Here is a 26,593-nt window from a genome sequence, read left to right on the forward strand (position 1 = left end):
CTCAGGGAAGGTGGAGGAGAATGGGTAGGTGGGAAGTGATCAACCAAAGAATGTGTATGCATATATGCATAACCCATGGGCACAGACAGAGTGGGTGAAGGCCTAAGGAAGGGGGCGCGGGGGGGCTAGAAGGGGTCAATGAAGGAAAAAAGGGGACATGTAACACAGTGGGGCCTTGACTTATGAGTTTAATTCGTTCCGTGACGGAGCTCATAACTCAAATTACTCGTATGTCAAATCAAAAGTGAATGAGTGAGACACGTGATGCTGGGCTGATGTTGTGGCGTTCACTGTGACGTTCGCTGTGCCAACTAGTGGTGGGGTATCTGAAGCTGGCTCATAACCCGAATTTTAGCTCGCAACTCAAAGCAAAAAATCGGCCGAGAGACGGCTCAACACTCGTAAGGACACTCGTAAGTCAAGGCCCCACTGTACTTTCAACAATACAGATCTAATTAAAACAACAACAACAAAAAAAATCCAACCCTTTTCTCCTTGGTCCTGGGAAGCCAAGGAAAGTTCAATATAGAAGTGAAGGAACTGATTTAGACTTCACACACACACACACACACACACACACACTAAAGTGTTTTGTTTTTGTTTTTTTAAAAAATAGTGATGTAGACTTTAAGGGAGAAAAGCCATCCAGAATCAAGTGAATGATGTGCAAACTGCACTCGCTTCCCACCACACAAGTTCTAGGCCTCGCCAAGAAGGGTTCTGTCATCAGACAAGGCCAGGGAGGGGAGAAGCCTCATCCGTGGTGAAAGCCACACGCGACAGACTGTCCCCAGCATCCTCACTGCACTCCCTGCAGCTGTAGAACTGGCCCACAGGGATTCAATTTTGTACATAAAGATGTGGCTCCCAGAGTGTTCAGCATTCCTGCCACGGGCTGCTGATTTTTATTTCAAGGTGGAGACAGTAGGCTCAAGAAGGTCCACATCATACCCAGGAACACACATACTTATGAATCCCCGTGAAAGTCAGGCCAAGCTGAGAAACAAACTCCAACCTTTCTCATTTATGTGGGACTGACCTTGACCAGGGAATTTGAACGTTCCCTTGGAAATATCAAATACCAGCATTCAGTTATTTCCGGGCCCATCTCTCAAGGGTCGGAGGTGGTGGAAAGCTGGTGGATTTATGCTCGTCATATGCTTATGCTTTAAAAAATGACATCCTGTCGATTCTAGCAGAGGTTCTCAGATTAGTCTTTCACACAAACTAGTCCTTTTAATCACATGGGGAGAGGATTTGGCTTAAGGGTGCTGTTTTTCCAGAAATGCCCCAGTAATTGCTGGGCTGTGAAGATCACAAACTGAGTCTTAGGTTGAAGTTAGTGCTGAGACAAGCTTTGGAAAGTATCTGGCCACAGCGATTTTATATATTTGCTTTGTTTCTCACAGCAAAGAACTTGTATATGGCAGGGAGGTCAGGCCTCACAGCCAAGTGAGGGCCCAAACCTGCAGCTCAGGACTCCCTGTTGGATGTCCTTTGCACCGGCCACAGATTTTATTTGTAGCAACTATGCATTTTAATCAGACCATCTTCCACAAAGCACATCTTGGTCATGTTTCCCAGAAGCTCATCTGACTGCCTTAATGCATATCCCATAGGGTGGGGGCACCTCCAGCCACGGTTCATCCTGTCTCTTGGACTCAGGAGGCAGAGCTAGGCCAGAGGCAGAGAAGGTGCCAGTTGATGCACCTTTCTCACAGCGAAGGTGGATGTGTGGACAGGGATAGTTAATCCTAGGTCTCTGCTAAAAAGGAGAATAGTGCAGGATATTCATTGATTTGGTTCTGAATTGTATTTTCTAGTTGTTGTTATTTTTAGGAATTCAGTGGAAACCTCTTTCAAATTTGGGAACTGATGCCTAGCAAAAAAATAGGTATTCTTTGTTTCATTTGCATGCACTTTGCAAAACTTTAATAGAATGTAGAGAGTTCCACAAATTGGGCAATGAGTCAATAAACCATGGCAACTGCTGGCATAGCGGGGTATGGTGTTTTAGCTCTGGTAGCTGTCATCAGTAGTCAAATATTAGAGGAATGGGATCTTCATTTTAGGAGTGGCATGTGTGGAGTGAGGGCAACCCTAGACAGGTTTGAGGACAAACCTGAAGACAAGAATATGCTGTAAAGTCTTCTGTGCTTGTCAAGAGCTTCCACTTCCAGCATTCCAGGAATCTGGACTCTGAACTCCCTTCTCCTAACATGTTGGGTTTCACCTCAGGGGGAAGATGAGTCTTTCTTCCCAAACATTTGCTTTTTACCAATGGACTGAAATTTATTAGCAAGGGAGTGGGGGGGTCTACTTAGGGACAATGATCTTAAATAATGAAGAAGGAACCATGGACTGCAGAGCTCTGATTGAACCACAGCATTATGCCGAGCTCTATATGTTACTAATAAAACTAACAAAAATAAGAACGGCACTTGGCCCTACTTCATTCGCCAACTGGGAAATGAAGTCATGAACTTGCTTTATGAGTGGCTGGCTAGTTTCCATCAGGTAGAATGCCAGACTCAAAAATAGGAAACTGAGCTTTGAAGTACGTATCACAGAGCTTCTTCAATGAATTCCACATTTTACAAAACTCGAATCTTGGTACTTGGTGGGGGAGCAGGAGGGGGCACTCGGTTTTTAATTCTTTTTCCCTTGTAAAATGTTTGTAAATTCCAAATTGCCGACTATTCTGCTGGGTTTTACAACTGGGAATGAAAGGAGCCCTCTTGTGGTCAGAAAGTGCACAGATAAAAAAATGCAAACTGCTTGACTTGGGGCCAAGTTTCAGGGTTTAGTGTGAACTACCAGTGGTTCTCAACCTTCCTAATGCGGCGACCCTTTAATACAGTTCCTCATGTTGTGGTGACCCCCAATTTCATTGTTACAAATTGAACATAATTAAAGCATAGTGATTAATCACAAAAACAATATGTAATTATATATGTGTTTTCCGATGGTCTGAGGCGACGCCTGTGAAAGGGTCATTCGACCCCCAAAGGGGTCGCGACCCACAGGTTGAGAACCGCTGAAATAGGCTAAAGTGTTGAGGCTCAGCTATGGTTTCTACCAATGTTTACCATTAGGAAAAGGAAAACACAAATAAAAAGGCAATGCTTTAACCTATAGTAAGAAAGAATAGAATGCCTAAAAGGAAACAGATTAGAAGTTGTAGCTTTAAGGAAAGCAGAAAACGATCACATTGTGTAGGTTTCACAACTGCCTCTCCCTGCCAGGACTTTAGTGTGGTTTTAAAATTTAGATGTTGCATCATCATGTGAAGAGCCCAATACAACTTGACTCATCGAGGCCATAAAACACACTCGGTGGGTTCGGAAGGCAGTGGACTCCTGGAGCTGGGATCAGAATTGGTTTGGTTTTCATCAAACCAATCATTTCTCTCCTGGCATTGATTTTTGGATAAAGAAATAAATATTTGCGACACTTGATTTCTGAAAAGCTGGTTCTTGAGTTGCTATCTGTTAAGGCCTGGCTTTGTCAAGCAGTTCTTGCTTTTCTTAAAGATCTTTTCTTTTCTATGTTCCCTCTGCCCCACCTCCCCGCTTTTTTTTAAAGGAACAATGGTGTTTTTTTCTAGTTTTGAGATAATTACACTCAATAATAATAATAATAATAATAACAATAATAATAATGATAGCCAATATATTTAGAGCACTTATCATGTGTCAGGAACTGTTCTAAGTACTTTGTGAATTAACTATTGATCTTTCATAGTAATTCTAGGAGCAGGTACTGTTATTGTTCCTACTCTACAGAAATGGAAATTAGGTACAGAAGGATTAAGTCTCTTTCTCTAAAAATGGCAGAGATAGGATTTGAACCCAAGCAGTCTGAACACTTACTGTGCTGTTCTGCCCAAATAAGTCTGATCTCTCCTAACTTCAAATAGCTCTTGCGTCACATCTCCCCATTCCTATTGCCATTGCCCAGTTCATCATTTTCTCATGCCTAGACCTTTCTCTTGGTCCCCTACAATTTTCCTCCACAGTGCAAATGGGAAAAATTTTATAGAATACAGCTATTTATGATTTCTTAAACAAACCAACAAATCAAGTAATTCATAATTACTATAATCGAGTAATTATGAATTCATAAGCAACTGCAAAAAATTAAAAAATGAACAGGAAGATGCCATGTACTCTTGACTCAGCCCCCTCCCCCCCCTTACCCAGCCACAGTGTACTAGCAAAGTCAGGAAACTTATGTTTGTACAATCCATAGAACTTCATTCAGCTTTCACCAGCTTTACAAACATTCATCTGCATGTGTGTTCTGTGTAAAGGTCTATGTGTTCTTATCACGTGTATATATTTGTGTAAGCACAATCAGAGTCAGGATACAAAAGTGTGCCATTACCACAGCACTCTCTCATGCCATCCCTTTGTCGCCACACCCAGCTTCTCCTTCACCAACTCCTACCCTGTGGCAATCTCTAATCTGTTTTCCATCTCTGTAATTTTGTTATTTTGAATATGTTGTATAAATGGAATCATACAATATATGACCTTTGAAGATGGACTTTTTAAATTTTTTGGACTTTTATTACTCTCTATTTCCCTTGAAATCTCTCTACATTTTTTGCATGTCTCAAGAGTTCCTTTTCATTGCTGAGTTGCATTCCTTGGTGTGGTTATACCACAGTTTGTTTAACCTTCCACCCATTGAAAAACATTTGGGTCATTTCTGGTTTGGGGCTATTATGAATAGAGCTGCTGTGAGCATTCTTATATAGGTGTTTGCTAAATTACAAAATGTTTATGAAAGAAAAGAAAGAAAACCTAATAACCCATTTTTAAGGAGAATCAACTCAGTTTCTCCAGCTGAAAGTCACACTTGTTCATCTAATATCAGCCTCCCTGAGGACTTTTTATGGGAGCCTCTTCTAACAGATGAGCTCCTGGTCTCTGAGCTGGTCTCCTTTTATTATATGGCAACATAAAATGTGAAATAGCATTTATTAATATGGTTTAAATCTTCGTATATGGGCCAATGGCATAGAACTTTCATCCTTGCCATTGTGCTCATCCCTAAAGTTTGGTGTTAGGATCAGTGGTTTTCTAAGAGCTAGGTGTATCCTAGACCAACATGGTCCAATGTGGTAGCTGCTAGCCACATGTGCCTTTGGGCCTGAAGCAGTTCCAATGGAGATGTGCTGTAAGTGTATAATACATACCAAGTTGAAGTCTTACTATGAAAAAAAGAATGTATATCATTACATGAATGTTTGTCATTAGTGTATTTTTATATTGATTGCATGTTGAAATATTTGGATATATTGGATTAAATAAACTATATTATTAAAATTAATTTTATTTATTTTTCTTTAATATATTTTATTGGTTTTTTACAGAGAGGAAGGGAGAGGGATAGAGAGTTAGAAACATCGATGAAAGAGAAACATTGATCACCTGCCTCCTGCACCCCCTCCCCCCCCCGACTGGGGATGTGCCCGCAACCAAGGTACATGCCCTTGACCAGAATCAAACCTGGGACCCTTCAGTCCGCAGGCCGACGCTCCATCCACTGAGCCAAACTGGCCACTTTAATGTGACTAGTAGAAAATATAGAACATAGCTCTTATGTTATGTCTGTTGGGCAGTGATGTCCAGTGAGGAAATGAAAGTCTTAAAGCCGCTGTGTAACTTGCCCGAAGTTGCACTGTAAACACCCTATGTGACGTCAGCTGTTAGTGCTTGTTTTCATTCCAGTGACTACTAAATGGGCTGTGTGTCAGTGTCATGATATTGTGATAAACTGTGAGGGTGGGAAGAGAACCCGTGTTTCTTCTGATGGGATGGTCAGGGCCTGTCCAAGCACTTTTAGATGATGGGCTCCCTTTCAGGTGTCACTGATGATGGCTTTCTGTGCCTCCTGGATGCCACTGCCATATGGGAACCCAGAGGAAACCTTGCTTCATATGTTCTACTCAGTACAGATACGTTTAAACTGCCATCTAGCTTCCACTTTTCTCCCATAACTTTCATTAGTCCTGAAAATAAATACTAGATGCTGTGCTTTTAAATCCATTTCAGAATTTGTATTGTGTCCTAAGTATGTCTGGTTCATAATGGCTATTATTGACTCAATGTTATGCTAAGTGCTGTGCCATAAGTTCTATAATTTAGTCCTCACAAGAACCCAAGTGAGGTACATACTAGCATGGTTCCATTTCATAGATGAGGAAACAGAGGCTTAGAGAGATTACGTAAACTGCCCAAGATGCAGAGGCAGAGAGGGTGTATGCCGGAATTCTAGTCTTTGCTATCTGGCTCTTGAATTCCTGCTCCTGGTCACTATTATGCATTGCTCCTTCGTGGGTGAACTGCTCCAAATAAAGGAATGAATTCACTACTCAAAGGAGAAGTTTTATTCAAAGATCAAGAACTCATATTCTAAAGCAACCCTGTAAAACCCATTTATAACCATTTATAAATGGTACAGTAATCACACAAAATGCACCACCTTAACGGTGCTAGAAATTCATTCTTGGTGTCTATGGACTTTTCTCTCCTTCAATTCAATGTAGTGTTTTCAGGGGAAGATATCTGTGGTCCATACTCTCCCAGAACAATGGTGAAGGGTTTTGCTGTGTGATTTCAAAGTCCTAAAGTTTCTTCAATTTTACCAGTATATACATGCCTACTTAAAGCAGTTTGTGTGTGTGGAAGACTGGTATCCATGATCTCCTACCTTTGGTGCAAGGTCTTGGATATGCTTCCATCTCCTAGGATGATCAAATCTTAGACCTGAAAGAGACTGATTTTCTACTGGAGGGGTCTGCAAACATTGTCTGTAAAGCCCCAGGTAGTAGATATTTTAGACTCCACAGGCCATACAGTCTTTGTTGCAACTGCTCAACTCTGCCCTTGTAGAATGAAAGCAATTGTACACAATATGTGAACAAATGGGCACTGGTGTGTTCCAATAAAACATTATTTACAAAAACAGAGGGACATAGCAGCTTGCTTGATTTCAACTATGGGCTTGTTGCAGAATAAAGTCTGGAAATCAGAGCCCCTGACCACCAGCGTTTTTTCCTACTGTATTATATTTATTCATATTTAATTTTCTTTCCCACCTTTTAAAAAATTATAAAATTTTAAAAAGACATAAAAATAATATAAAAATCAGCAGCATAGAACTATTACCAAGCCTAAGAGAAAAATTACAAATATGATTGAAGCTTCCTGTGTCCCCTCCCCAACCTCCACCCCCCAGGTAATCATTATCCTGATTTTGATGTTTGTCATGCCCTTGGCAGTTACGCATATATGTCTCCTGAAACAGCAACAATAAAACCCCAATAATTTTGGAGAAACATTTTTTTCCAAATAGCAAAAGGTTTCAAAACTAAATTACCATTAGCAGAAATAGTAACATTTGGTACATGATCCAATTTTTTCCTAACATTCCTGTTTAGAGATTGTTTGTTGAAAAGCGAATTGGTGACAAGATATGCATAGAATTTTTATTTTTTAAATCCAAGCTACTTGTAAAGATGTGGGGCTGAACTTCCAGCTGAGTGACCTTGGGCAAATTATTGACCCTCTCTGTACCTCTGTTGGTAACATTGGAAGAAACACTAGTACCCACCTCTTGGTGCTGTAGAGGGGGGTAAAGGAGTTAAGGTATGCAACATGCCAACAACAGTGCCTAATGCTAGCTCTTATTGCTTTTAACATCCATAATTTAAAGGTCAAACTTCTAAGCTTCCACATTGGGAATGAAGCTAATGACAAGATACTGACCTAAACTGCAGTTGTTACTTAGGTAGAAGTTGCTAATTCTCTAGACTGAGAGCCAGTATACATTTGTAAATGACCTTGATAAGTCAGGAGTGTTGTTGAGAGAAGTATTTGCTGAGGAACAGGAATCCAGCCCGTCGGTATAAAAAGAGATAACATTATCTACAATCCACAGATAGACATGAGGACATGTCTCAAACTCGGGGACCCAGCGATCCAGCGGCTGGGTGGCAATGCAGGCCTCACCACTGAGCAACATGATCATCTCAGGCAAGTTCTCAAACCTCCCCAGGCCTGTGTCCTTTGCTGTAAAATGTGGATAATGACAGACCTACCACTTAAGAGTGGTTAGCACAGGGCAACAAAGTTAGATGCAGCTATTACTGTTTGCTGTTGCGGAGATTATGACAAGGTACAAGTTTAGCGGCAACATGACCTGGGTGGGGCGGGCTCCGTTTCCTAAATGAGTATTCCTCAGAGATGCAGTGGATCTGTGGAAAAAGCAGCATGATGCTGAGATGCCAGAAGTAAGACAGGGATGGTTTAGGAAATCCCTCTCCTTTGTGTCCGATTCCTTTATGCTCCTCCTTAGTCCGATTTTGCTAGGAAACGTGTTTTTTTGGCTTGTTTGTGTCTGCTGTTAAAACTGATGTGAAGAAACCAGAGGCACAAAAGCATGTTGTAAAGGATGACAATTAGTTTTATGAGGAAAAGTTCAAGCATGTGGGGTTGTTTGGCCCAAAGAAAAGCAGGCTGAGGGAGGCTTAATGACTATCTTTAGATAAATGAAAGGTTTTAATGTGGGGAATGCGGGCCAGTTTTTCATCACTTTTGTGAAGGACCAAATTAGTGGACACGGACTTAAATTAAAGAGGAGGGATTTCACATCCATAGCAAGTTCTCAGAAGTCACAGCGGCCAACTGTTGCAGGGAGCTGCCAAGAGAGAATGGGAGTGGGCATCAGAGGTCTGAAGAAAAACAATACCAGAAGGATGTCATTAAGATGCTCTTTCTAAAACTCTCTCCCAGGCCAATGGGTCTGTTTTTCTCTGGATCTCACTCTAGGCAAAGAATGCAGAAAGTCATGCAATTTTCTTATTTTTAGCTCCAACAAACTGGTATTTTCTCACTGATATCTAGGGTGTTTATCAAAGTCTTCTGTTCCTGGAGCCACTTTCTTCTGGCGTCTGTTCTCTGGCTCCATTGTGAGGCTGGACTTCCTGTGAAGACAGCCCATGGGTGCTTATATCTAACAGACTTCCCTTCTCTTTACCTCTGTCTGCCCTCCTGGGACTCATGCTCACATCCACTCAAAGCTGCTCGCCTCCTTCCTCCATTCTCTAAATTCTCTAAGTTACATGCATTTGTTTCTATCATGTCTATTTCTATTATTTCTATTTCTAAGGCTGGGAATCAGATGCAGTGACAGCATCTGAGGTCATCTGTTGCCACCTGCCTTTACACTTCGTAATCCGGAGACTTACTTTTCCGAGAAACATAGCCGAGGTATATTTTCTATCTGTAAAAATGTACACATTCAGTCTTTTCATAAAAATAAAATTGCCACCTGCCCTGGCCAGTGTGGCTCAGTTGGTTGGAGCATCATCCGGTACACTGAGAGGTTTCGGGTTCCATTCTTGGTTAGGGCACATACCCAGGTTGCAGGTTCGATCCTGGGTCTGTATGGGAGGCAACTTGCCAAAAGTCAAGGGAAACTTAGTGGTTCTAGCCATCACTTCTAAGCATTCTAAGCCCTGCTTTTCTTCTTGCTTTCAAACAAGCAATTTGATACTGTGGTGGATTATAAAAATGGCTACTGATTCTGTCCCTCCCTGCATTTATGCCCTTGTAATGTCCCTCCCTGCATTTGGCCCCCCACCTATCAAGAGATGGAGTCTATTTCTCCATCCCTTGAACCTGGGCTGAAGTGACATGCTTTGATCAATGGTATGCAGCAGAATCAATCTCTCTGCTCGATCTCTCTCTCTCTCTCTCTCCCTCTCTCTCTTTCTCTCTCTCTCCAGAGAGAGACATGTACATGAGGCCAACAGGAATGAGCCAGCCTCTAGAGCACCCACCAACTGACCTCAGAACCAGCAGCTGATCACAGATTAATGAGTGTCTGTAGCTGAGAACACAGGAGGATCATGGGTTGAGTTCAACCCAAGTCACTGACCCACACAATTATGAGCTAAATAAAGAATTGGGATTGTTGAGGAATTTTAATCCTCACCCAAGGATATGTTTGTTGATTTTAGAGAGAGGAGGAAGGGAGGAAGGGAGGGAGGGAGGGAGGGAGGGGGAGAGAGAGAGAGAGAGAAAGAGAGAGAGAGAGGTGAGAAAGATCAATTGGTTGCCTCCCATACATGCCTCATCAGGGATCAAACTTGAAACCTAGGTATATGCCCTGACAGGGAATCGAACCCTCAGCCTTTTGGTTTACAGGACGATGCTCTAACCAACTGAGCCACCTGACTAGGGCTGGATGACACTATGTTTGAGATAATTTGCTAGGCAGCAAAAAACAAAACAAAACAGATAACTATCTTTAATTTATTTCTCTTTAATTTGCCTAATTAGATTAAAAATTTTCCAATGTGATGATGTGCATGTAGGCTATCTTGTTTTATAATCTGAACTTCAAGTTTTTTTTGCCTTAATTATCTTAACTCCCCAAACTCACAGATGGAGGCAGATTTTGTTGTTTTATTGTATTACTCTTATGAATTACATCTAGTTACAAAAAAAGCTTATATTTTCAAGAGCCCAAAACTAAGGAACCACAAAGGTGAACCCTTGAAATTTTTTGACCCTTGAATTAACATTGTGACAGTTGGTTTTTTGAAGTCTTTTATTTTTTTAAATATATTTTATTGATTTTTTACAGAGAGGAAGGGAGAGGGATAGAGAGTTAGAAACATCAATGAGAGAGAAACATCGATTAGCTGCCTCCTGCACACTCCCTACTGGGGATGTGCCCACAACCAAGGTACATGTCCTTGACCAGAATCAAACCTGGGACCCTTGAGTCCACAGGCCGACGCTCTATCCACTGAGTAAAACCTGTTAGGGCTCTTGAAGTCTTTTAATCTAGAGACTGCAAATGCAGAAAAAAATCAGTCACCAGAAAGAAGAAATACATTTTAGCCCATAGGACCTCACCTAATACCTGTCCAAACATGTCACCTTAGAAATGGTTAAGTAATTTAAAATTACAGGTGATTCTCATTAATCTGAAAAGAAATTATCCTGAACATTTTCAGTGCTCTATTGGACAATAATAAAGAGAAATATTTTAGGGTATGGTTCCTTATGGCAGGATATGAGAATTAGAATCATCTTTCTACCAGGTAGTAGTAATGATGGGCATTACCACCTCATTTATTTATGATATTTATAAATGAATAAATTGGGAAATCAGAAGTGCATTTCCCAAATGGCATGGGCAAAAGCCATTATGAATGTCAGAAAATTTTAGGGGGAATGAAATTCTTTTAGGGAAAAACCCCCACCAAAACAAAAACCAGCTGTTTTTAAACATTAGACATGCAGAAAACCGAATTCCACCCAGACCATTGTTTCAGAAAGTTCAAGAGCTCCCAAGGGGGGTTCTTTGCATTGTAAATGCTTTTGTCCCCATTATGAAATCATGGTATCTGCTTATAAAGTCTGCTTTTAATTTTCGTCAAACCTGGAGGCAAAGTGAAAAATATGTCACCCTTTACTTTTGAACTTTAAAACGATTTAAGTTGGCGAGTGTAGAAAATGTTTCCACATCGGCAGTATTAATCTTCTCATCATAAAACAATATGAAATAAAATGTATTTTGAAATACCAACCAAAAAACAGTTTCACAAGAAACACATAAGATACTCATGCTAACTTATTTTATGTTAAAATAGGAATAATAACCGTGTGTGTTTGTGTGTGTGTATGCGTGTATCACCTTTTAATAAATATCCCAGAGGCTCCTATGGTAAAACCATGCTTTCATGCTGCCATTTCACCAGGGAACTAAGCAAAACCTTACAACGAATTAGGAATAGAGTCAATGAAACCATTAAGCATAACTGTCGGATTAGCAAACTAATTTATGAGGTGCTTGTCTGTCTTTATTTTTGTTCTTTGGGTAAATGTTCTTCTAATCCTTATTTGAAGTTGGCTTATTCTTTTGAATGTATGAGTTATAACGAAGGACTTATTACTAACCCTGACACCCGGGGAATTCTATGGCTTTACAAGCACCTTGTGGGAGTAAGATTACTTTAACAAACAGCAATGGAAATTGTGGGTATTACACATCTGAGTGGAAATAAAATGGGAACTATTTTCAGTTTATGGGTGTTTATGTCCTTTTGGCTAATGGCTGCTTGCCAGCAGCCTATGGTCAATGTATGTAAGATGTGACTTATTCAAAGTCATGAGCACCCGTTGTTGCCCTAAATGTTAATTTCTCACAGTTTAGATAAGTTAACATAAGCAGATGATGGAATACTTGCAACAAATAAGGCTGCTGATATAATTACTCATCTGGGGGCATTTTTTTCACAAAGCGTTTCCTCTGGGCCCCTGGGACACCTCTCAGCTACTGAAGAATTCCCGTTTTGGTGGATAAACAGAAAACAGGATCCCCCAATCCAACATTCCTTTTCTGAGCTGTCTGCACTTCCCCCTGTTTAAATCTATTCTTAGTAGCTAGCCACTGATCTTATAAACATCTATGAAGTTCATCACGACAAGCCCAAGAACAAAGTAGGCGGCTACATTGATTGCAGAAAATATTTATTTATTCAGGCCAGTGGATGAAAGGCTTTGTCTTGGGTACTGAATGTGAAGCGTGGGCTTTGCGTGCCATCCATGGAGCCCAAGTTCTCTGAGTCAGTGTGTGCTTGTGTCTACACCCAGAGATGCAGGCGCCCACTGGCCTGAGAGTCACAACATCTACAACGGAGTTAAAAAGTCCTTAGTTGGGGATGCAAGTTACAATTTAGGGACACCCTGGCTGCACATGTATTCTAACTTGATATTCCAGACCTGACAACATGGAATGTACACGAGTGTGGGGGACTGCTGTGCAATCAGTCTTGGGGCTCAGCCTGTCAAGTCATGCCAGTGTACAGTGAGACACTTTCCAAAGCTAATCAGGGTATAGCAGTCAGGGTATGGAGGTCTGAGTGGTTTGAGACAGAGTTGTTACCTAAGTTAGTCTTTTGCTTTCTTCTACATATTTCAGTCATCATAATAGAAGTTAACTGGGGAATTAAGGGATGCTTCTGATTTAATATTGATTCTGGCTCTAGCATTCCTCTTTAGGAACTTTGGGAAGGTCAGAGATTTCTTAAGCTTCAGTTTCTCTGGCAGAAAAGCATGGGTTTCCTTCTTATATCAACTCATCAGTATTACACAACAGGGCAAGTACGGGCCCACCACATCCTAGTCTATGGACGCTGGACTAAAGCCCAGCCCATACACAGTAATTGGCAGTGAATGGGGTAGCAGGGATGGGAGTAGCAGATTCCAGCCATTCTCTCTCTCTCCAGGGGGTCAACAAACCTTGTTTCTCAATTCCAAGCATCCCCAAAGTTACTGACCTTGACCAATACCCTGGTTTGAGCAGAGCTGTCCCAGTTATAGTCCTAAAAGTCATCCCTCCCAGAACCCACCCTGCCCCAGACCTGTGCAAATCAGAGTTGTTATCCTACCTTGAGCTCTAAGAGAAATACCAAGCACAAAATAGTTCTGTAGTCAAAGAGTTTTATAAACTTCCCCTGAGGAAATATAAGGTGAGGATTCAATTCCCAGTCCATATGACTTAGCATAAGCTCTTTCCCCTCCCCAGTTCCATACCTGGCAAATGGCACATTTCCTATAAACCAATGTTGCATGGTCAGATCTGATTCCTGGAGTTTTACCTTTTCAGACTCTGCGATGGAGATTAAATGAAGGATGTTTATTAGGGCGTGTTTTTGAGATTGGCACCTATAAAAAAAGAGAGAGGAAGGAAGCAAGATTAAGGGAAGTCTAGTTGTGATGCAGTCCCAATAAAGGCTTCAGCCGACCCCACTAGGAGTTCTGCAACTGAGATGGCACTTCAGAGTTGACTTGTCTTGAGATAGAGGGCTTGGCCTTTATATACACTTCCCCTCTCCCCACTCCTGTCAGATGTAGCATCCAGGGAAGGGCAGTGACCTTGAGCGGAGAAAGAGCCATGGCACTTTCCATAGGAGGCGATACACTGAGGGTTTGGACCTGCAGCATTGTCAGCCGCTGGGGGAGAGCTCTCATTCTTGAGGGGGCTCTGAGCCACGTGACTCAGCCCAGCTTTCCAGGAGTCTTGCTTCCTGCTGGGCAGGAGATTATTAGATTAGCTGTTCTGCAGTAACATCTGTAGTGCATCAAAGAGCATAGACTGAACCCAATTCAGGAGTTGCTATATAGCAGATTCCTTTTTGGAATGAACTCTGAACAGATAATAATTCTTTCAATGTCAGTCTTCTGGATGCTAGCTCTGTTTACTGTGATAGAGACGGGTGGTAAAAACAGAAGCCTGGATTTAAAAGAAAGAAAGACAGTGGTGCCAGAGTACAGGCGTAGTTATTATTAATTGATTGTTTTATTATTTTGCATATTTCCACATAATCATGTTTTGCATACCACCATTTTCTTAAAGTGTAAGCATTGCACGATATAAGTACAGATTCCTGCCTGTGCTTTTGAGAGAGGCCTTGGAGCCCTGAACCTCAGGGGCAGCACTGAATGGTGGCTAGTGGTCTCTAGGGCCCAACTGCCTGGCTCAGTTTCTTCAATCCCACCATACACGGTTGTGTGACTGTGGACACCAGCTCCCCGGGATCCTGCCTCAGAAGGGGATTGGGAAGGTTCACTCCAAGGCACTGATCAAAATGGACAACCTCTATTCCTCCTCTTAACCCATACCTCCTGTATTTCATCTCTTTGATTTATCCCCTATCTGTTGACCGCCATCCTAAACCATCTGGAACCTCCTGTAAAGACTTTCTCTGTATCTTTAACCCATTGCCGATGAATCTGTTGTTCTCTCATAGAGACATTGCTTTCCTTCAATTAGGCTCTCTTCAGTGGGGGCTGCTCTTCCTCTTAGAGTATACGTGTCCTCACTCCCTTCTCCTGGGGCTAGACATTACTCCACTTCCCTTGGTTAAAAATCCTCTTTTTTTGAGGTCATGCCATACACCTAATCTACCCTACACCCCTGTGGGTCACTGTCATCTACTAGCCTTCTACTCTCTCTCCAACAGTATGGAAAATTGGTACTTGGTTCATGGTCTTGTCTAAGTCACCATCTAAAACATCTAAGGTCAATTTGACATCCCTCTAGGTAACCCCAAACATGGTTATCTAAGATCTCAGAACCAACAGCATTCACCTCCGTGGCATTTGAGCAGACCTCTCACTAGCACATCCTGTGCCCTTTGTATCCCCAGCATCACCTCTAAAAGCTTCAACAGCAATTGCCTACTATTTTGGTTTGAGTCTCACAAGCAGCAGACCCTGAGGAGAGATTCCAGTACAAGTAGTTTATTGGGAGCTAATCTCAGTCGGTGGGAGTGGGGAGTGGGGCTGAGACAAGGCAGAGAAGGAAACAGAACATCCCTCCCAGTGCTCACCCTGGGGAGCTGGGGAGTTAGCTGCCTATTTCCATCAGTCATTGGCTGAGGCTGCTTCTTAGGGACATAAACTGCCCAGGATTTCTGGCCCTGAAAAGGCCCTGAGCCAAAAGTAAGCAACTGTCTGGCCAGAGTAGGGGCATAGAAATAAGGATGACCACAGAGATTCGGGGGCCTTCAACAGCATCTGCTTCACCTACCGCCTCAGCTTTCTTAACCCTGCATTTCCCCTAAATATGTCTTTCATCTTTATTGAGGTCCCTAATCCCTTGACTCATTCATTTTCCGCTAAATTATCAGGCTCCTGGGAACCACAATTCCTTCCATGTGGAGCCTGGGTCCCATGGCCAGTTTGAACTTCATTCTCTCAAGCCTCTCTACTTCATTGTCTCCTCGTTGGTTGTTTATTTCTCTCTCTTCTTTTTCTTCTTTAACCACAATTTGGTATTTCCTCAGTTCAGACTTTGATAGCTAGAAAGAATTGCCCACCCAGGCAAACTGGTGCCACTACAAATTAAGGGAAGTCTGTCTTCCCAGTTCATTATAGTTTTTCACTTGTTCTAGGTCAGTTCTCTCTTTAATAACTCACAGCTGCTTGCCTTAACTGTCCTCCCTCTCTCCTCAAGGCACCTTCTCAATTTTTATCCCTTTTAGTCTCAGTCCATGACTCAAGATAAATTTCTTGGTAGCATAGTTTATATTCACTGTCTCCATTTTCTCCTCCCACTCATTCCTCAACCTGCCCAGTGTGATTTCTGGCTTTATTACCCCCATGGGATTATGTCAACTGAAAGGACATTTCTACTCTCATCTTTCTTCTTAGTAACATTCTTGGATATTTCCTCTTTCTGGAACTTTCTCATCTCATTTTCTGTGCCATGAAACTGCCTTAGTTTTTTTGTTTTGTTTGTTTTGTTTTTAATCTTTCTTACATTTCTGGCCATTTCTTCTTTCTCTTCAGTCTCACTGTCTTCTACCTAACCACTGAATGTTTGAGTTCCTCAAGGGTCTGTCTTGGGCCCTGTCCTTTCCTCTATATTATTTTCATAAACAATCTTGCTCTAGTGATGCCTACTCTGTATCTACAGTGCAGACTTCTCCTTTGAGATCCAGGCTCATGTGTCTAGCATTATGCTTGATATTGACTCTTGAATATCTCAAGGATACATTAAAATTGATATATTTAGAAGAAAACTCTTGATCCTTCCTCAAACCCAGTCTACTTCCAATGTACTTCACTTCAGCAACTCACCCAATGTGTGCAGACTGGAAATCTAGGAGCCAACCTCAATGCACTTCTCACCTTGTCTTATTGAATTTCACTTCATAAAAATCTTTGAAATCATCTCTATTTTCACCACCACCACCACCTTTTATGAGCTGTAAGAATTTCTTCCCAGGATTACAGAAATGGGTCTATCTTGTCCTCTCCTGATTCCTCTAATCCCTTCAGTGAGCTTGCAGCTAAAATCAACTTGATGAAATACAAATGTGATCATGTGATCTCCAGCCCCTCTTCAAATTCCTCAATATCTTCCTAATACTTTTCAGTTTAAAAGTGCCTTCCTGCAATGTCTTACAAGGTCCTACCTGGTCTGGTCTTACTTATGTCTCCAGCTTCATCTTTCGCCACACTTTACCTCACTCTTTCTGCTCCATCCACAGCAACTATTTTTCATCTTGGCTTGGAGTTTTGCACATGCTGACCCTCCTCCTGTCTCTTCTCCAGTTGACTCCAACTTGTAGTTTGGAGTCATGTCTCTTCCTCAAGGGACATGTCCTAATTGTGTTACTTCAGCAAGGAAGGCTTCAGTGATACCTTACCAGGTCAATTCCTCTCACTATAAACTCTTATTGTACCATGTAAATCTTCATAGCATCTATCACAGTTGCCATTTTACATTTATTTATATGATTTTTAAAATAATGCCTTCCACGACACCAGATTTTAAGCTCCAAGAGGACAGGGAGAATGCCTTCTGTGGTGCAAGGGTACTTGGTAGGTGTTCAGAAAATAGTTATTGAAAAGAATGACAATTAATGAATGACTACTTTCCTATTTCCTAGAGAACATAGCGTTCTCAGATGTGAAAGCTCATTTTCCAACTTACACCTCAATGAAACTGGAGTCTCAGAAAGGTCTCTGTTCAAATGACACCCTGCACTGTGCTCTTAATCAATGCCCTTCCCGATCTAGTTCCAGTTATTACGTCTTCTCATGTTTCTATTGCTCCCTTTTGCCTTATTCCTTCTTGCATCCATTAATATTTTCAAGTCCCATTAGAAAAAGAGTACCCTCCTCAACCTTGTGTTTTGTCTATTTTTTTTTTTAACAAAGTCCCCATATAATACCCTGCACTAGCGATCTCTACTTCTCCCTTCCATGTGCTGTCAGCTTCTGTCGTGACTTTGAAATGAAACTCAAATCTTTCTCTTGAACTTCAGACCCAAATTACCAACTGGGGACTTGATATATTTATTTATCTACATGTCTTAAGGGCTCTTCTACTTGAACCTATATCAACCCTTTTAAGCCTGCTCTTCCCCTACTCGGTTAGCACTGGCCAAAAGTACTACCCAGTCACCAGAACGAGGGTTCTGAAAGTTATATCACTCTTCTTCAACTTGCTCTCCATCCCAATTAGTCAATATGTCTTATCTAATCTGTTTGTTAAATGCTTCTGGAATCTCTGCATTAATCAGTATTGATACTCGTCTTTAGTTCTCTGATAATGATGAGAGGCTCCAAGTGGTCTCCCAGGTTAGCTGACCCTATAGATACAGTGATCTTTCTAAAGCACAAATTTTATCATGTGTACCCCATTCCCCTAATTCTAAGACCACCCCTACCTACGTACACAGGCACCCCTATACTCTCAATTCATTGGCATAACAAGCAAGTCCTCACACGATTGTATCTTCAGCTGCATCTCCCGCTGTTCCTCCCATTGTCCCTCTGCTCTAGATATTCCCCAGTCCTTCCTAATCTTGTAATGCCTGAATGTTGCACTGTTTTATGCATCTGTGCCTTTTCATATACTGCTTCTGCTCCCTACTTGTAATGCCTGAATGTTGCACTGTTTTATGCATCTGTGCCTTTTCATATACTGCTTCTGCTCCCTACATCACCCTCCCCAGACTTTTGGAAGAATGGTTAATAGCTACTTGTTTTATACAGCTTTCCCTGACCTTCCGAAAGGGAGCTGAGCACTCTATCTGCTGTGCTTCCCAATGTGCTACATGCATATTCTGTTAGAATGCATGCTGGCAGAGGGGCTGCATAGGGTTGTTCAGCTTGTAGACTGACCAACTCTAGGGTCCTTGTTCACAAAATGGTGCACATTTAGTGCAGCCATACACCATGGCTCTGTTTTTGAGCTGTTTTTCCATTCTTTGTTCTTAAGGATCAAAGGAATGGAGAAGGGATAAAAAGAAGATTAAGAATGTAGTACGTGGAATATACATGCACTGGGTGCTATGTTAACTCCAGAGGAATGAAGGACAGGACCTGGGTACATGCCAAGTCAGAATGTAATGCAGGGGCTTAAGAGAGAAGTTTTGTTGTGCTTTGATGTGCCATGCTTATGTAGCAAATTGTGCAAGAGGTATGATAAGAGGGGGCTGGCTCAGGGTGGTGATGTTTGTGCACTACACCAGAACAGGAAGAGTTGGAAGAATATAGACTTTTTTTTTGTTAAAAGTTAATGTTCTTTAAAAAAAAAATACATATATCTTTATTGATTTCAGAGAGGAAGGGAGAGGGAGCGAGAGATAGAAACATCAACGATGAGAGACAATCATTGATTTGCTGCCTCTTGCAACCCCCCCCCGCGCCCCCCCCCCCGCCCCGCCCCAACTGGGGATGGAGCCCGAAATCTGGGCATGTGCCCTGACCGGGAATTGAAATGTGACCTCCTGGTTCATAGGTTGATTTTTGTCCAGCCAGGCAAGAACATAGACTATTTAAAAACGACTGAAACACAATTGGCCACTGAAAGTGAAGTAGGGATTCCCTGTATCTTCATGGAGTTGATGACTGGTGGTGTTAATTGTAGGGATCTCTCAAATAAATTTCCCCCAGGGCTTGAGTACCCTGCCATGCACAGACTGGGGCAAGCACTGAGGGAGCTTGGGAGGCTCATTTGTTGATACGTTTGCCCTTCCCCTCCCACAATAGATTGAGAACTTCATTCGGCCAGGCATTGAATCTTTTTATTTTAAATCAGCAGTAACATAGGTAATACCTGGACCACAATGAATACCTCCCACACCCATTCTAGCCAGAGGGAGAAAAGAAAAGGAAGGCTTATGGACTGTGGCAATTACAGTAATAATAGTAATGGGTAACACTAATATAGTGTTTACTATGTGCCCCGCACTTTTCTGTGTGCTTCATATATATTAACTTATTTTATCCTTAATGCACTCATCTGCATTTAGCTATTATAATAACTTTAATTTTACAGATAAGAAAACGGAAGCTAAGAGACATTTAGTAACCTGGCCAAGGTCACACAACTAATAAGTAGTGGAGGGTCTTCTATACCCCACTATTGTGATGGCAGTTTTAATCTTGAAGAGAATTTGAGGATTTTAAATGAGGCAGTTTCATGCCTCAGGCCCCCAAAATCTCAGTAGTTTTGTGTTACGTATTTTCTGTTTTGGCTTTCACCCTTGGAAACCCATTTGTAAATGGAGACAATCATCTCTGGGCCCTCATGCACATCCTCTTTTCTCTGAATAGTCCTGGCAGGGGAGTCGGGGAGCAGAGAGGGTGAAACTTCTCATGTCTCCTGGGCTGCCTCCCTGTGCCCTGGGGCTGGGAGACATTAGGGAGACTTTTCTCCCCACATTTTCCCCACTCATCTTTTTGGTTTTGATACTGCTCCTGGGCATATGAGGCTTGGAGCTACCTTCCCATCTTTGGAAACACACAAGTTTCTCTGGGTAACACTTTTCTTTTTCTATTTTTGTTGGGGAAAATCACTATTTATTTGTGTTTTTAAAATACGCTTCTCCATAGTTGGTCATTTACAAACTTTCAACATTGTTCAATGTTTTCTTCAGAAATAAGAGCTTGTGTTCTTCTCTTTTTATTGTTTAAAGTATTACATATAGTATTACATATAGTAATCTCCTTTTCCCCTCATTGACCTCTCCCCAGCCACCCCCACCCCCTCCTGCACATAACCTCACCCCCCTAGTGTCTGTGCCCATTGGTTAGGCTTGTATGCGTGAATACAAGTCCTTTGGTTGACCTCTTACCCTCCCCCATGTGCTACCCTGTCTTCTCACTGAAGTTCGACAGGCTGTTCAATGCTTCTCTGTCTCTGGATCTGTTTTTCATCAGTTTATGTTGTTCACTATATTCCACATATGAGTGAGATCATGTGATATTTATCTTTCTCTGACTGGCTTATTTTACTTAGCATAATGCTCTCCAAGTCCATCCATATGGCTGTGAATGGTAAGAGTTCTTTCTTTTTTACAGCAGCATAGTATTCCATTGTGTAGATGTATCGCAGCTTTTTAATGCACTCATCTGCTGATGGGCACTTAGGTTGTTTCCAAATCTTAGCTATGGTGAATTGTGCTGCTATTAACATAGGGGTGCATAGGTCCTTTCTCACTAGTGTTTCTGGTTTCTTGGGATATATTCCTAGAAGAGGGGTCAATTGGGAGTTCTCTTTATAATTTTTTGAGGAAATGGGTAACACTTTTCAATATGAGTTTTTCCTCCTCATTTGTTTAAGGAGAGTTGATACAATTTATTTTTTTTCTAGCTATGCATCTTCATTTTCTTCATTGGCTTTTGTAAATTGATCAATTTTATAATTTGGGTCCATTTTGTCATCTCACCCCAGAAGTCAAATAATTGTATGCCTTCCAGAAATATTCATAATTTACTTTTCCTTTTTACTTATCTGCATTTCTCTAACTTGTGGAAAGAACAGAAATGCAGACTTATGAGGTCTGTGAGTCTGAAGTTTTCTGGTAAAGGCAAAAAAAAAAAAAAAAATCACACCTGGCTTCCATTTGATGAGGATTCCATATGCTTTGTTATGTTCTTGGGATCCCCAGTGGGCTTTTAAACATATAGAAGTTAGCATTTTTGTTAGATCATATTAATAAATAAAAGCTTTGCCTTTCTATTCTTGCTCTAAGGGAGAAAACAGACATTGTGTTTAATATGCACTGTACCAACAACCATGGCGGGAGTCCAATTCATTCCTTGATTTAGATCTTAAAGAATATTTAGTTTAAACTCCTTCCCACTTTCTGCCACCCCTAACCCCCCGGGTGTTTTCTAATTATGTAGCCGGTTGGCCTAAGAGGCTGCCGATGCTGGCCTGTGCTGTTCCTCTTGTAGGATTTGTCCTCCTGAAGGTACTCAGGGTTCTTCCATTTCCTTTCTTCTAAAAATAGAATGCGTGTGCTTACAGTAATTTAGACTACACTTACTAGCACACGTTAAGGGAAAAATGTCCATGGATTTCTGCCCTTAACTCTCTCTAAATTACATTTGATTTGGTTTTTAAATGGTGCCAAAATAATGCATGATAGCAAAACCTCACTTTCAAAATTGAGATTTGGTACATTTCCCGTGGTGGTAATAGAACCCCCTTTCTAAGATTTTTTTTTTTAAAAGAATTGAATAAAAGTATTTTTCTAGGATTAAGTCAAGTCCTATTTGGAAGTAAAACTATGGGTTACATATGGCTGGGTTTCAAATATAAGGTATTTCAGTCGATTGCTTCTATAAATCACTTGTAAGGTCATGTGTCCTAATATTTAGTTTGGAAAATATGGTCCCTATCTTTACTTTCTAGAACTGCCAAAACAAATGACCACAGGCTGGGTGTTAAACAACAGAATATTAATTTTCTCACAGTTCTAGAGGCTGGAACTCCAAGATCAAGAGGTTGGCAGGTTTGCTTTCTTCTGAAGTGTCTCTCCTTGGCTAGTAGAAGGCCACCTTTTCACTGTCTCTTCACCTGGTCTTTCCTCTGGGTGCGAACACATCTGTATCTCCAAAACAAACATATTTTGAAGTACTCAGTATTAGGACTTCAAAATACAAATTGCGGGGAGGGCACAATTCAACCCACAGCAGTCCCTCTAGGACTAGTCATCTTCTGGCCCCTGGTAGGTTCTTGTGACCGGAACCTCTTCATGGTATTCATTACAACACTGAAGAAAGATGTTGACTTCAAGAGGTTGACACACTGCTTGATACCATCAAACAATACAGAATTTTAAAATCACCTCCAAAGTATAATAATATAAGTATATTATTATTATATTAGAGGCCTGATGCACGAAATTCATGCAAGGGGCTTGACTCCCACCACCGCAGCAGCCCCCAGCCACTGCAGCTTGGTCTGGAAGGATGTCTGATCTAATTAGCATATTATGCTTTTATTATTACAAATAATACATAAATAAACCCCAGAGAGCCTTTAAATAAAAAATAGCTTAAGCTAGCAATCCCAGAATCTTAGACCACCAACTATGATAAATGACATCTCAGTACTTATCAATTAGTTAAAGTTTATAAAGTGATGCACTAATCTTTCATCAGCTATTACTTAAGCAGGCACGTGGCTCTGCTAGGAGAAAACAAATACTTTACTGTCCTGGAAGAGTTCATAGTTTAGGATCTCAAAGATTTCAGATACAACAGAGTCACGTATTTGAGTAAGCCACGTATCAGCTGGGCTACCCGCCATGCACTTCTTAGATCTAGGTCAGATCTGCTCAAATCCCTTGTCCACCAGACAGTTGGAAGTTCAATGCTGTTGTCCAAACTCCTGTACATTCCTATGGCACCCTCCCAGTCACATCTGCTTTCAGCTTTCAGCTTCTACTGCCTTCTTATCCTTCACTAGGTCTTTCAACTTTTCTTTATCTTTTCCTTGGCGTCAACTCAAACATAGGACATAAGCCTTCCATTTTCAGAAAATTTGCTCCTTGCATTAAAATACAGCACACATGATGCAGCTGTATGCAGTAGATTTCTGTTGGCGATTTGATGACAAGGACGGTTATATTGTACAGCCATAGAGTGATCACTTTAAAATTGAATACTAGACCCCCTGTTCTTCAAATGTTTCTTGGGCATTTCCGCCAACTCTAATTCCATCCCTCTACTCCTTTGCTGAACTCCTTTCTATTCTTTCTTCTTTTCCTTTCCTTCTCTCCTTATCTGCCTCATTTTTCTGCTCTCCCCTACCTCACTCACTTCATCCACCCAATTCTCTTTCATTAAATGAGCAGAGCAGTTGAACTCTCTTTCTGTAGTTTGCTTCAAAATTACACCCTCAGGGCTTCACCTTTGACCCTAATATCAATACGAGAGAGGCCGCCTCCATATATGCTCTGACCAGGGATGGAATCCAAAACCTAGGTATGTGCCTGGACTGGGAACCAAACCCACAGTCCTTTGGTGTATGGGATGATGCTCCAACCAACTGAGCCACCTGGTCAGGGCAATGATGAGTTTTCTCACCCTGATACTCATGAAAACAGATTGAATGTTGGCATTTAAGTAATACAGATTTGTACACATTCTGTGAAAATTTAGGAAAAGATGTAACTTACCTTGTCTACAAGTGTTTGAACCTTGTCACAGGAGGAGGTGACTTTGGGGAGGGTCTCAGGGGATGAAAGGGAATTCCCCTCTTCCCCCTTTCCAGAATGAGTAGCCTCAGGGTGACACTATCTGTTGCTGAATGAAGGGCTAGCCTATACAGGGAGAGAGAAACTGATGGAAATGACATGAATAATGTGGAATGGGGAAGGTCTTGGGTGCATAGTGGGATACATTTTAGATTTATATAGTTAATCGTTACAGCAGTTGGAGCCAAAACATACATGGGCTCATTTTCTGTCATGTAATGGGACTCACCTCACCTGTTAAGATTTTAAAATGCTTTAAAAGGGACTCTTATTTTTATTAATATTAAAATTATTAATTTTTATTTTTCATATGTTTAAAAAATATTTTTATTGATTTCAGAGAGGAAGGGAGAGGGAGAGGGAGATAGAAACATCAATGATGAGAGAGAATCATTGATCGGCTGCTTCCTGCACTGCCCCTACTGGGGATGGAGCCTGCACTCCCCCTACTGGGAATGGAGAATGTGCCTTTGACAAGAATTGAACCTGGGACCCTTCAGTCCACAGGCCTACACTCTATCCACTGAGCCTAACCATCTCGGGCTATTTCTTATTTCTTCTTCTTTTTTTTTTTTTTTTTTGCCGTTTCTTTTTATTTTATTTTATTTTATTTTATTTTATTTTATTTTATTTTATTGTTTAAAGTATTACAGATAGTAGTACATATGTCTCCTTTTTTTCCCCCCATTGACCTTCCCTCGGCCTCCCCTACCCTCGGCACATGCCCTCACCCCACCCCCGAGTGTGTTGTGTCCATTGGTTATGCTTATATGCATGCATACAAGTCCTTCGGTTGATCTCTTACCTCCCCCCCGCCCCAACACTCCCAGCCTTCCCATTGTAATTTGACAGTCTGTTCGATGCTCTCTGCCTCTGTATCTATCTTTTTGTTCATCAGGTTATAATATTCTTTATTATCCATAAATGAGTGAGATCATGTGGTGTTTTTCTTTCACTTCCTGGCTTATTTCACTTAGCATAATGCTCTCTAGTTCCATCCATGCTGCTGCAAATGGTAAGAATTTCTTCTTTTTTATAGCAGCGTAGTATTCCATTGTGTAGATGTACCACAGTTTTCTAATCCACTCATCTGTTGATGGGCATTTAGGCTGTTTCCAATATTTATTTTTCAAATGGAGATATAATTGATATACAACATTGTATTGTTTTTAGGTGAACCACTTGATATACATATATATTGCAAAATGATCACCACAATAAATTTAGTTAACATCCATCACCACATAATTACAATTTTTTTCTTATGATGAGGATTTTTAAGATCAACTGTCTTAACAACTTTCAAATGTACAATACAGTATTATTAACTGTATTACCATGCTGTCCATACGTCTCTAGGACTTACTTATAATTGGAAGTTTGTACTTTTCGGCCACCTTTACTAAAAGGGACACTCCATAACCCTCCTGAAAAGTTGTAGTTTGGACTTCTGGCCAACTAAACCTCAGGGGTGTTCTCAACTAGAAAATCAGTTGGCATCTGGTGGTCATGAACCCCCAGGAGCAGGCAGCCTCTTGTCTATCTTAACTCCTTTGCTGCCAAAAGTTCAGCAGGATTGGAGCAGGGAGCTGGCTAGGAGGGGATGAAGCTGAGGGTGACGATGGGAGAGTGTGGGGTTTGTTTATCTGAGCAGGTACCTGTTTATCCTTACAGCCATATCTGAGGCTCTAATGGGCAAGAAAAGAAATCCAGAAGGGACCTTTGTTTATTTAACACACACACACACACACACACACACACACACACACACACACGCACGCGCACGCGCACGCACATACACACTTAAGTAAAAGCTACAGACCATAAATTGCAGAACTTTAGACTGGATCATAATTATGATGTGATATCTTTTCAGAAAGTTTGTTCTGGTGGCTGTTTTGAGTACTGTTCTCACAAGTTGCAGGGGAGACTTGTACCCCTCCCCCCCCCAAAAAATGCAAGAAAATATTAGAAGAAAATTTGAGGCAGATGTGGTCTTTAATCTGAAAAACTTTACTGATAATTAACATGCTAGTCCAGAGTAGGACATGTGTATAATTTTTAAATAAATGCACACACACTGGGAACGCCTGCTCAGAAATATTTTACTGATGGGGACACAATTATAGTCTTTTGCTTTGACTTTAAAATAAATGCCAGGCCCTTTTAGATTTCCTTTTTTGTCCGTGTCGGGTAGAGAGGAGGGGGAGATGAGACAGTTGGAGAGAAAGAGGAAGAGGGGGGTGACAATGGTATTTAGAATTTGGTGACTGATGGCTAGGGAGTGAATCTTTGATCAAACCCTTCTCCCAGTGGAGAATGTATTGCCTTTCTAGTACTTTCACAGAATGGCCATCATTTCTCTTATGGCATTGGAATCTAACTAGTTACTTACCAGTCATTTGCCTCTCATTATTTTGAAGCTGCATTCCTAGCATTTATTTAGTAGATCCTAAATAAATGTTGCAATGGGAATATTACATTGTTTTAATA

General features: G+C 41.2%; 1 long non-coding RNA gene across 3 annotated transcripts in view; it reads right to left on the reverse strand.

Annotated features, from left to right (window-relative positions):
- Nucleotides 1–12,542: 12,542 nt before the first annotated feature.
- LOC308518207 overlaps nt 12,543–26,593 on the reverse strand; it is a 47,006-nt gene continuing 32,955 nt past the window's right edge. Inside the window, exons 2-4 of one of the 3 annotated variants that reach the window (XR_013995930.1) lie at nt 22,312–22,450; nt 13,623–13,754; nt 12,543–12,716 (exon numbers count right to left, since the gene is read on the reverse strand). This is a non-coding gene — a long non-coding RNA (uncharacterized lncRNA). Of the gene's footprint in view, nt 12,717–13,622; nt 13,755–22,311; nt 22,451–24,022; nt 24,167–26,593 lie in introns of those variants that run through there. The other 2 variants (XR_013995931.1, XR_013995932.1) reach the window with 2 other exon arrangements.

Source organism: Myotis nattereri (assembly GCF_964212035.1).
Source record: "Myotis nattereri genome assembly, chromosome: 4".
NCBI classification, from domain to species: domain Eukaryota; kingdom Metazoa; phylum Chordata; class Mammalia; order Chiroptera; family Vespertilionidae; genus Myotis; species Myotis nattereri.